The sequence below is a fragment of the Rhagoletis pomonella genome, unplaced genomic scaffold, assembly GCF_013731165.1.
Source record: "Rhagoletis pomonella isolate Grant_MI unplaced genomic scaffold, Rhpom_1.0 Rhpom_scaffold_00124, whole genome shotgun sequence".
NCBI classification, from domain to species: Eukaryota; Metazoa; Arthropoda; class Insecta; order Diptera; family Tephritidae; genus Rhagoletis; species Rhagoletis pomonella.
Genome location: NW_023458678.1, coordinates 85,170 through 97,469, shown reverse-complemented (window position 1 = coordinate 97,469; position 12,300 = coordinate 85,170). Strand labels below are relative to the sequence as shown.

Here is a 12,300-nt window from a genome sequence, read left to right as displayed (position 1 = left end):
GCGTTATTGCTTGAGGAGGAGGACGAGGTCCAGATTGCTGATGCGGAAGTTGAAAGGCGGAGATTTAGGGACATGTTTGATCCTTCTCAGATGAGTGAAGAGTAATAAGAAATTCATCTTGAACTGTGTTACTCATCGCTCAAATCCAGTGAAATTATAAACGTTGTTTGAGCACTCCACAACATTTGCATTTACTACAGGAAGATTTGAACGCAAATGAATTCCATTTTGAAAGACGCCAGGAGGAGGGGCAGAACAAAGCTTATCCTTCCATAGCAAATCGAATTCGAGACAACATACACACCTCTTTTTAAAAAGTTAGTAAAAACGAGTGCAATAATAAAAACATCTTTTTTATGAAACTTCACATTTTATGTATGTATGTATATGTATGTATATGTCGTTAAAGACTGCATCACCAAAAAAAGTTGCGGTTTTTCCGCCAAAATTACAAAATTTATAATATTTTAAGACGTCCGCAAATATTTCGGAAAAATATTAAGATTTTAGTGAGCTGGACCGATTTGAAAATACCTCCAAAAATGGAGTTTTTTATTAATAAAAATAGTTTCTTAAAGAACTTTTTGAAAAAACTCCCCTCAGATGACAAAACAGATGAAGCTTAAAAAATATGCATAAAAATATTTAAAAGTCTTTTCAACGGAATCGTAAGAATGAGATTTTTGATGCTGTTTTCTTTTACTTTTTTCAAAGATTGATTTACAAAAAACTTGAATAACTGGGCCAAAACTTTTCTTATTTAGACTTATGGGATCTCGATGGAAAGGTATTTTCACACGGTTTTTATTTCTGTCCAAAAAAAAATCATTCGTGTCCCCTTTTTTTTAAATACCAACACATCTTAATTCAACTTTGACTGTCGTTCGTTCATCCTACCTTTCTCTTTCATCCTTTTATATGAGTTTATTTTCAAAGAAGGGTGAGAAAATACCTTTCCAATGGCACCTCTTAAGTCTAAATCGGAAGAGCTTAGGTTCAGTTATTCAAGTTTTTCTTATACCAATCTTTGAAAAAAGTTAAAAAACAGCATCAAAAATCTCATCATTACGATTCCGTTTAAATTTTTTTTGAATTTTTTAAAAATATTTTCATGCAAATTTTTTAAACTTAAACCGTTTTGTCATTTGAGGGGATTTTTTCAAAAAAGAAATCTTTAAGAAACTATTTTTATTCATGAAAAACTCCCTTTTTGGAGGTATTTTGAAATCGGTCAAGCTCACTTAAATCTTAATATTTTTCGGAAATATTTTGGTGGACGTCTTAAAATATAATAGATTTTATAATTCTAATGGAAAAACAGTACCGATTTTTCTTTGTATGGGGAGCGATGCAGTCTAATGTACATATGTACATCTATAAATTTTATACAAAAATAATAAATTGTATTCAATGCATTTCACAATCTTATTTATAGATAATGAAAACCAAAACGCCTGGACTTCCTCTTTTAAAACTCGCGCAATATCCCTTTTGGTTGCCATTATTTGAGCCAATTTTTCGTATTGCCCGTATTACCGCTCGCGAAAACACAGAAATTGAGAAAATTCATTTATGATGGCTTTTACAATCATGTACAGTATATTTTACTTAATTTGTTTAATAAAATTTTATTTAAACCCACGAAAATAACAATCGAAACGTTCTCCGTCAGCAAATTAGAAAAACGGAACTACGATCGAAATGTAGAATAGGTATAATCGTAAATTCCGAAGATTGATCGAAAGGAAACGGAACGCAGAATACCAAAGTTGCCAAACGGAGAAAATATCGATTCGAGTCAAATTGCAGAATAGGGCTGAATGTTATTCATTTATTTGCTTGCACGAATGTTTTTGTCTTAACTAGAATATTCCTCAATTTCTTGCACATTTCAACTTCACCGCCGCAAACTGAGTCAATGACTTTTTTTATAAGAAAGGGGGACACTTTTGACAGGGTTTCCGCGCTTTCAATTCTATTGATTATCAGGTATTTAGGTGTTTTAGAATTACTGGTTAATAGTTTGTGTTTGTTGGTCGTACAAGAGCTGTTCAACAGCTTTGTCTCGATCAGGAGGATCAGCCATTTGGCTAAAGTTTGTGGGTTCATTAGATTTACTTGGGTTTTCACTCAAACAAGCGATAATATATATATTTGTATATACTGACAAAATACACGAGATCAGCGAATGAAGTGTTCCGCGTGAGATTCAGGCGTAAACTGGAAAAAAACTATAATTTCGCAAATTCATAAAACCCATTATATTTTTTTATTTTTGACCTCATATTCACATTCTGACTATAAAATTCACGATTATCAACTATTTTGTTAAAAACTTTTTTCAGTGAATGCATATGGTTTTCTAAATTTCCAAATACAACACGCAAGTACCGACTTAGAGTTATCATATTCGAATAAAATTTTGCGCAGATTATTATTGTACCAAAAGACATATTTTTCCACACGGAAAACTGTGTATTTAAAAAAAGTTGAAATAACGAACGGTATAATGCAAATAGATATTAATATCTTAAGTACGTTCACATTTTCTTTCATAATTTCTATAGATATCTGATTAGCACGTATCAGTGTGCGGTTTGTACTTGATTAAAAAAAAAAATGGTCGCATACCTTATATTTCTTTTAATTTGCTCAACAGTAGGTGCTGAAATAAATGAAAAGTCCTTCTTTTCTGCATTAGGTTCTTGATTCATGATAAATTATCTCATTCCATTTAATTTATTGACAGATTTTACAAAGCAAAATTACTTGATTTCATAATGTGATGATAATGTGAACAAGCTTTTATAAGCTGGTAACAAAATAGTGAAATATGCAATGCAGGAATTTCCACAATTCTTCATAGCTGAACTGCTGAATATTTTAGCCGCATTAAATTTTTCGGTAATAAAATTTTCCGGTTACAAAATCTTCGGTAACGTGCAAAATAGACCAGAAAATAAATAAAACATTCGATATGAAATTGCCTTGCAAACGTATTTTGTTGGGTCTCCCGGTTGGATACATCACAAGATTATTGTATTTACCACTTCTTCCACGAGATAAAATAAAATTTTAGTAGCACAAGCGATGAATTTCAATTTTTTTTTTACATTATTGCAGCCAATTTTCGAATATTTTCGAAGCTGTTGTTTGACTTATCAAAAAGGAGAAAGGGTTTCAATTCGTCGGATTTTTTTTTATTATTATTACTTTTTTTATATGTATGTTACCGCATAACTTTGGACCACGTTAACCGATTTCTATAATTATTTTTTTTTAAGGTGTTACCTCACAGGTGGTCCCGGTTTAAATCCGATCACCGGATCATTAAGAAATTAACGATAATCTTAAATTTTTATATGAGATTTGAAGTCGGTTTTGTTTTTTGCTTAAAAATTACTTGAGTAGTCCACTTGCAGAGCGCGCTATGTAAAATTTTTTCGATTTTTAGTTTTTGGTGTATTTTAATTAGTTTCATGTCCGCTAACAGCACAGTGCAAAATCTTTTTATATTCTGAAAAAATTGCATCAAATGTTAATTCTTCTTCCAAAAGTCGCTTATGAACTTTCAAAAGTATCCATCTCCAGATGAACTTAGAAAACTGCTTTAGGTCGTATAGACTGTTAATGTTATCTTATGTTATGTTATGTTAAAATTTTATAAGGCTCTTATTTGTCCAAATTTTCAAGTAATGATAAAAAAGATTCAATTTAAATGTTATTTGTTGTCGTAGTCGTTTTTTCAAATTTATGGCTTTCTATTATAAAATCACATAACGCCGTTTGCAAGTGGACAACTCACTTGTTTATTTTGTGCTTTATTTTTACAAAATGTGTTTTATCTGACGTGACGTTACCTGGCGTTACGTTACTAAAATTTCCATTGAAAAAGTTTTCTTAATATTGTTCTTGAAATAATTTTAACGGGAAGAAAACATGCACTTTATGTCCTACGTACTTATTATTTTGACATCAGCGCCTCCAGTGGTTTCATCTTTTGCAAATACGGTTTTTCAAAATATCTCGAGCCTGGCGCCACCTAACGAGAACATTTTTGGCAAAAATTTTTCTGCTTACATATCCAGTATATCGTCGTTTAAAGTACAAAACCGCGTATCGTCGTTCTGCAAAACCGCGTAACTGACATTTTTTACCAATTGATTTGCTCATACAAGCTCTTGGCTCAATCCTTATCGATTCGTCCTGAAATATACTAGCCAGAAATGCGATTACTTAATAAAAAAGAGAACCATTTTGATATACATATGTAAGAGTGTTTTTACTCTCTAGAAAATAATTTCTGTACATACGCGGTTTTGTACTTTAAACGACGATATAGTATAAAAAGCAGCCAAATCGACCTATAAATAAGTAATATATAGGACTTTTATTTTTTTCCGCGGTAGACTTTTTGCTGGAATCGCCCATATATACACATGTAGTTAAATCATATAAATGAAATTAATTAATCAATTGTCATGGTTGAACTGAAACAGGAATTGATTTTTGTTCCTAAATAGTAATAATTAGATTTATATCCAGTGAACGATCTTAGCACTCCGATCTAATTATTGTGTAAGTTATGTCATGACTTCCATGGAAGTTAAGTCTGATCTTCGTGGAAATCAAGTCTGAATAACTTCCACGGGCTCATGGAGGTTATGTCCGTGTATGTTATGTCAGTTACCCAAATATATAAAACCGAGCCAGCAAAATATCCAGAAACGTATCCGAAAATGGAAACAATCTATATATATAAAATTAAGTAACAAAACTTCCTGTTCGCATACTCCTCCTAGACGGCTTGCCCGATATCAAAGAAATTTCAGGGGTGATTGGGGTCTGTGTGGAGGGTGCACATAAGAAATTTCATGTGTGTATCTTTGCACGTTTTGCAAAAACAAAAAAAAAAATTAATTCTGTTTGGCTTTACGTGTTTTTTTTCGGATTTCTATCATTCCTAGACGGCTTGCCCGATTTCAATGAAATTTTCAGGGGTGATTGGGGTCTGTGTGGAGGGTGCACATAAAATGAAATTTTCAAAAGTGATTGGGGTCTGTGTGGAGGGTGCACATAAGAAATTTAATGTGTGTATCATTGCACGTTTTGCAATTAATTCTGTTTGGCTTTACGTGTTTTTTTGGATTTTTATTATTGTTTTGCCGCAAGATTGGCAGTCCTGCCTTTTACTAATAATTAAACAGAAACAGCTGGCGAATGTTTACAATTATTAAAAAACATTGACAACAATTTAATTTATAATCTTACTAGCGAATACCCGGCGTGCTTCGCTGCGCCTTAAAAGTAATTTGGTTTTGTTACTCCCTCTCACAACATTTGAAAATATTAGTTAACTAGCAACCCGCCCCGGCTTCGCACGGAAATAAAATATAATGCCTATGTCACTCACTGAAAAAATGATTAAAATCGATCCCGTAGTTTTAATCATTGTGTACAAATACAAGTGAGATATCTTAGCAATAGACGTCATCCTGGGCCACAGCTGCGATCATCTGTTTTTTAGAGCTGCTTATTTTGGTCTAAACTGCTCTTTTTTGACCTGAGTTGCATTAAATAGTCTTATACAACTTAGTAGTATTTGTGGTTCAAATTGTAAAATATATGCCCAAAAACTTGAAAAATATTAGATGATTGTTTTTTAAAAATGCTATTTAGTAAATTTCGTTTTGATTTCGACATTAGAAATATTCAGATTATAAAAGTTTTTCACATATGTTTTAAGATTTTAAAAATTTTAAAAAGTACGGTAGAATGCAACAATGTGGTTGAATTTGTTTGCATCTTCGTCAGCTTATTCGTTTGCAGACTGGAAAAATGGCGAACAGCCATCAAAATACTAATTCAAAATACACAAAAATGGGTGCGCGGAGCAAAATTCAGCCCTAATGGTAAGTTCATTTCATCGTGCGGCGACAAGTTAAGAATTTGCGATACATTTTCAGGCGAATGTATGCGAACGTTCACCGGGGGAAGAGGTATGGGACGGCAGCTGGCATGGCATCCAGATGGCAATCTGGTGGCTTTAGCATTAAGTTGTAACCGCGTTAAGATATTTGACAAAGCTGAAGGCGAGCTAATACAGTGCATTCGTCGCCGGAGAATGATGTTGCATTTCACCCAAGTGGAAATTTCTTGGTGACTGGCGGCGATGACGATACAATAAGATTGCTTGATTTATTAGAAGGTCGGCCAATTTATACACGGTAGTAGGGCACTTTAGCGGAACCAGGTCAAAATGGACGGGAAAATTATACACTAACTGGCTACTAAGTTTGCGCTGTCGCTTTCTCTCCACATGGTAGACATTTTGCTTCCGCGGGCGAGGATCGACAGGTAATTTCTGCTTTGTATGTAAAAAAATTATATAATATAAATTTTTTCCTGTATTCAACAGTTGCTCGTTTGGAAATCTAATTTGCGTACGTTTGATGCCAATAGCGCTCGCAACAAACAAGCCAGTTCTCAAAGAGTCGAAATTGATTTTAGTCATGCAACTGCTCCACATAACTCCGCCATAGACACACCAGTTGCTGGAGTACCAAAAAGCTGTGATGAAGGTATTTTAATTGATCCACGACAATCCGTGGCATATGGAATGCGTGATGGAAATTTTCTGGTGCTTGATAGCCAATATACTACAAGAGAACCATCTCCAAGCAACTTTACCACACCACATTGTCAGTAACATAAGCAACAGCAGTACCTCGTTTCTACACATGCCAAACAAAAGTAACAACAGCGATGGCCAGAGAACACCAAGCAAATATTTTTAATATTCATTTTTGTTTATCTTAAGATTTCGTTCGCGCTTAACTGCTTGGAAGGCTGCTGATGACTCTTCATAGAAAATGCATTGTTTGTAATTTATTAAATGTGATGTGTACATACTTATGTATTTCTGTTTGTATTTTAAACTATGTACGTTAACAATTTACATTGTATTAAATTATTACTTGTATTATTATTAACCTATTACACTTTATTTAAAATAAAACGAGTCATTTGTATTTTCTGATAAAAATATATTTATTTAAATTCTTATTGCTCTTCCACACCACCGCTGAGGTAGCAATACAGGCGCGTTACCGATTTTTTTAAGGTGTTCGGTTCCCCAGGAGGCCTATTTTCACCCATATAAAATAAATATCATTACCTTAACAAAAAAAAATATATACATATGTAGTTAAAATATAATTAAATGCTAATCTGTTTAGCGATTTAATGTGTACAAAAGTAATACTTTTTGAAAGCTGGAAAATTAGTTGAGGATTTTCTTTGTTAAGGTAATGATGTACATATGTAAATAAGTATACAAATACATAACCAAAAATAAGACTAAATAATACTGCTTGCAACAAAAATAAACAAAATAATACTTGTATTACAATTCAGGTACGGAATTTTACAGGTACATATTTTACAAAGTATTTACATAGTATTTACAAAACCGCCCCCAGTGACAGGCTAACAAACAAAGTAAATAATAATAAAAATAGATGTGGTGGGGATATAGGGCCTGCACTAAAAAAAATACTAGAAAGCTGCAAAGAAAACAAGGATATGAAAATATAAATATGAATATAAAAATATGAATATAAAAAGAAAGGTCTTACGCCTGTAGAAAAGATAAGAAATGTGCAAATCAATGAGCAAGGAAATGGGAACAAGGATTCGAACTTTGCAGACAGACACCCAGACTGAACCCAGACAGACACCCAGACTAATTTGAAATGTAAATGAGAAAAAAGAAAGGTCTTACGCCCATAGAAGTGTACAAATTAAAGAACAAGGAAATGGGCACGGAAGCTAACTACATGGGCAGCTCATTTCAAGACACCCAAATCGATAAAACCCTATTTTTCAGACGGATTCGGACTTTGCAGACAGACACTTAGACTGAAAGCGAACTCTATTGGTGTGTTACACACAAAAACTTAATGTTTTTAAAATTTGGTTGGTTCGCTTTCTTATTGAAACTGTTAACCAGAAAATAAGTTCTTATTCTTATGAAAATACATTTTAAAACATCGGGGTTGCAATTTTCGCAACAATAGTATGGCTCTACGTCTATCATTTTCTCAAATAAGATTTGGGAAAACCCAATTCTATGACAATTTGAATCGAAATTATCTGTGTAGATTTTTTCGATTTTGGACATAAACTCAACAAATTCATTGGGAGGACTAACAAGATGGCTATTACTAAATTGCTTCTCCATAGTGAAGAAGAAATCTTTTTCAGTAATTCCATCTTCAAATCTTGGTAATGGCATTAAGCAATTATGATGCTTGAAATATTTAAAATACATGTAGCCGCAAAAGTAAACAAAAGCGCTTCGATGAAGAAAACTACTTTCATCAATATCAACCGAAATATCGATTTGGACATCTTGAAATGAGCTTAAACTAGGCCGGGGTAGGCCTTGAAATATTTGCCAGGAAGTATCTCTGACTAAAACATCGTCACAAGCTGTAATAAGGGTGCTATTAGAAAATGATTCCCACTTATCTTCAGGCAAGAGTTCACAGTTCCCTTTATCTACGCATCTAATATACCCTATACCCCAGGCTTGCCTAAAGAGATATGAGAAACGCTGCGGCGTTATTCTCACATCAAAGGACCCCCCTCTACGAATATGACCAAAAAAATTTTCTATTTTGTCTTGGCATAATTTACGTGTCAATAAAAAAGTGAATTCGTTATGTGACAAGAATCGCCACAAACGACGTAAACTACTAATATTTAGGACCCAACCTTTAATAAAACTATACGTATTGGTAATATCGCGACCTAAGTCGTCGTAAACTTTAATGGAATTCAAAAACTGTTCGGCTTCGTCAAGAAAAGTAAGTTGGTCTACAGTAGCTTGAAAGGGTTGTTTGAAATTTCCTACATCCCCAAAGTATATACTATTAAAAATATTAAATAATTTGTCAAAGAAAAGGACAAATTCGGCAGTGTTAAAAAAGGAAGGGGATCTTGAACTATTTAAAAGCCCCGAGCTATAGATAGCAAACATTGCGCTTGCCACAGAGTTACTAAAGACCTGCGATGCTAAATACACGCTCATTTTATCAAAGGTTTTAGGTCTAATATGTGCCGAGGTAAGTTTATGGGTACAGGAAATATCATATTGAGACCCTTGTTCATAGAGATGCACAATATCCATCCAATCTACAGGGCGGCCTTGAAAAGTTACTTTATTTTTCTTGTTTTCTAAACAGGTTCTAGTACTTTTGAGGAGATGCGGAGAGTCGAAAAAATATACGATTTCCTGGCCATTAACTTCGAAGAAGGGTCGTTCTCTGGAAACTCCTACAATTTTCGAAAAACTAACGAAATTCGACCCTTGATCGGTTACCATTTGGCAGGGATATAGTCCAATACCCTGGAGCTGACCTATGGCTTCGAAAATATATTTTTTCAAAACATCTCCTTTGCACGATTTGTGCACAAAAAAATACGCTAAGGGATGCGTCCAAGACTCCCCACCAATGCCTTGGACGAAAATTGTTAAGACACTGGAAGCCACTCTGGAGGTACGATTTTCGTCTCCATAGTCCTCCAGTCCTATAATTGAGTCCCTATTCCTCTCATATTGTACATGGACTTTTAAAGACATTTCGTCGCAACAGATGGAGACATATTTCTGCGCATCTGTGAAACCACGGCTTCTCAGCTCCAGGGCCTTAATGCTGCTGTAATTGCATCCAGGGTTGCGTGGCCAACCTTGAACAAATAGTTCCAGGGTTTTTCGAGAGGGCCAGTTGAAAAGGGGCTTTAAGTACCTAAAAGCAATAGGTGACAGGAATTTTACGGCAAGGGCTAATGTTTTCAACTCCCTATCAAACCTATACCCTTTAGGAGTTCGGGGGGTATTCCTAAAGCAATTCCTCACGCATATTGCAAGATGTGGAGGCAATTTACCACATAGCTCTTCGATTTGGCTGTTCTGACTATTAACAGCCAAATCCGGGTAAGCCTCCAAACTATAAACCTTTTTTTCTAAGATTGCTACCTTTTCTCGTAGCAATCCTAACTCCTCATTTTTCCTATCCAACTCTTCCCGGTATTTTCTTTTTCTAGGAGTCCCATCAGTAAGGTATTTATCCGTTTGTGTTTGCCTACTATTAGCCCAAGTTTTAAGAAGAGAGTGACCTAAAGAAGAATTTACTTCATCATGTGAAGCGGGTGGAAGGGACTCTTCTAAGGAATCTTCAACAATATTTGAGGTTGAAGCCCTTTCTGCCTCTTTGGGCGAAGCAAGTACCGGTTGAAAATCTTCGACGCCTAACTCTATTACAGACTCTTGTGTGTTTCGGTCAACTAAAATATCTGCTTCTATAATACTACCTAAGTAATTTTCCCTATCAACTGTCACTGGGGGCGAACATACTCTTAAATTAATGTCCGGAACTGCCCATCTATAGAGGATCCTTCCCCCTCTCACCTTGTGGGAAAAATGCCTTTGGCATGCGAAAATAAATTTTGCTGTCGAGCCAGTCACACCCAACAGCCGTAACCATTCACGCCGCCTAGTAAAAATAAAAAATCATGCATTACATTTAATGTATGCACATATGGTCTTCTTCATATCGCACACCATCTTCAAAGTGACACAACTCAAAATTTGGCATTTTTTGATATTATGTGTAAAAAATTTACACCGAGCATTTATTTACCTTTCAGCAAAAGATGGAACAAATTTTTGTTATAATTTGATGAAAAAAACCTAAGGTAAAGTTTTCCTTGCCCATATGATTAGCATGTACTACGAAATAGTTTTTCACATTTTATGACGAAACTGTTATATTGAGTTGTGTCACCTTTGAAAATCGTGTGCGATACACATACTTATGTGGGTTCATATGTACATACATATATAAGTGAGCAAAAAAGTGCAAGGTACTATGTAACTCATTATTAATCAGAGATTAAGTTAGTATAAAATTAGGGTTTCTCCCAGTAAATGCATATTAGTTGAAATTTTAATTTTTCTCTAAAAGCAAATGAGAATGTAACATGGGAAAGCAAAAACCGTAGTTTAAAAAGTTAGTGGGATGTAAAAACAAAAAAGGAAGTCAACAAAAAAAAGCGGGATGATTCAAAATAAAATTTGTATATAAATTGATTGGTTAATTGATACATATATATATCTGTGTTCGTATGGAAAAGTAGCTTATTTAGAAAGGCTGGCTTTAGTATAATGCGGCATTGCCTTTACTCTTTAAACGAGAAGGAATTTTTTGATGAGACTTAATAAGAATATTGACTTGCTAGTATCGGAACTGTTTCTTGCACGTTTATTTGCCAAACTTTGTTCAACGGCTCAGCGCCAGTGAGTCATTCGCAATCATATGCTGCGGATGCCGATTCATACTGAAGCCAGCCTTTCGACATAAGCTACTTTTCCATATGAACACAGATATGTATAAGTATATACATATATTGGTTAAAAGTTAATGCGATGTAGAAATAAGAAAGGAAATCAACAAGAAAAGCGGGATTATTAAAATAAAATTTGGATATGTATTGAAAAAAGTTTAACGATACCCATTGCGGTCCGTTAGGCCAAAACGACATTTCTGTAAAAAAAAGCAGAATGATGCAAATTAGTGCATCACAGAATTACAAAATTTTACACCTTCTTCAAATTTACGAGCAAACAGTTTTGAAGAAAGTGCTATTAGCATTTAAGCCTATATATATCCGACTCGATTTCTTTTGGCTGTTTCCAACAACCGCTATGTGAACAAAGCTGTGACTCTGTTGGACAAGTCCGTTTGATTATAAAAAATTTTTAACACTTATTGCCCCACGACTTCAATTTCCTACCTAGTTAAGGATGCACCATTGAAGATTCCTCCAGGGTCGACTTCGACATAGTATACCACTTGCATTTGCATTTTTGAATACAAAATCTTAATGCAATTTAGAAGGACGGCTCTCAACACTAATATTATAACTTAAGTAAAAGAGTAACTAACAGATTGGCTGACTTCCAAAACGTCTATTGCTTTGCATACGTACAAATACGTACATACGTAAAAATGGAAAATTCAGAAAAATTGTCCATTGCTAAATTGAATATTTAAAATATGCAATACATAAGGTTGCGATGTGTCGCAACTCTGCATTTTGAATAGCGCAGTAAAACAGTTTCCAAGCATTGTATTGATACGCTTTCGAAGTCAGCCATTTCTGATTCCGGGTGCACTATTTCGAAGTTCCCCCAGGCATAATTGCACAACAAAATTGTATTAACAAAAAAAAAAA

The 12,300-nt window shown here is 34.3% G+C and overlaps 1 protein-coding gene and 1 long non-coding RNA gene across 7 annotated transcripts in view; both read left to right on the top strand.

The window, feature by feature from the left end:
* The window catches only part of LOC118750057 (1-phosphatidylinositol 4,5-bisphosphate phosphodiesterase classes I and II), a gene marked incomplete at its 5' end in the record, with an annotated part of 104,066 nt that overhangs the window by 57,050 nt on the left and 34,716 nt on the right, over positions 1-12,300 (top strand).
* On the top strand, positions 5,810-7,160 carry LOC118750060. Its single transcript, XR_004994344.1, has 4 exons — positions 5,810-5,912; positions 5,967-6,357; positions 6,419-6,753; positions 6,821-7,160. It is a non-coding gene; the product is annotated as an uncharacterized LOC118750060 (long non-coding RNA).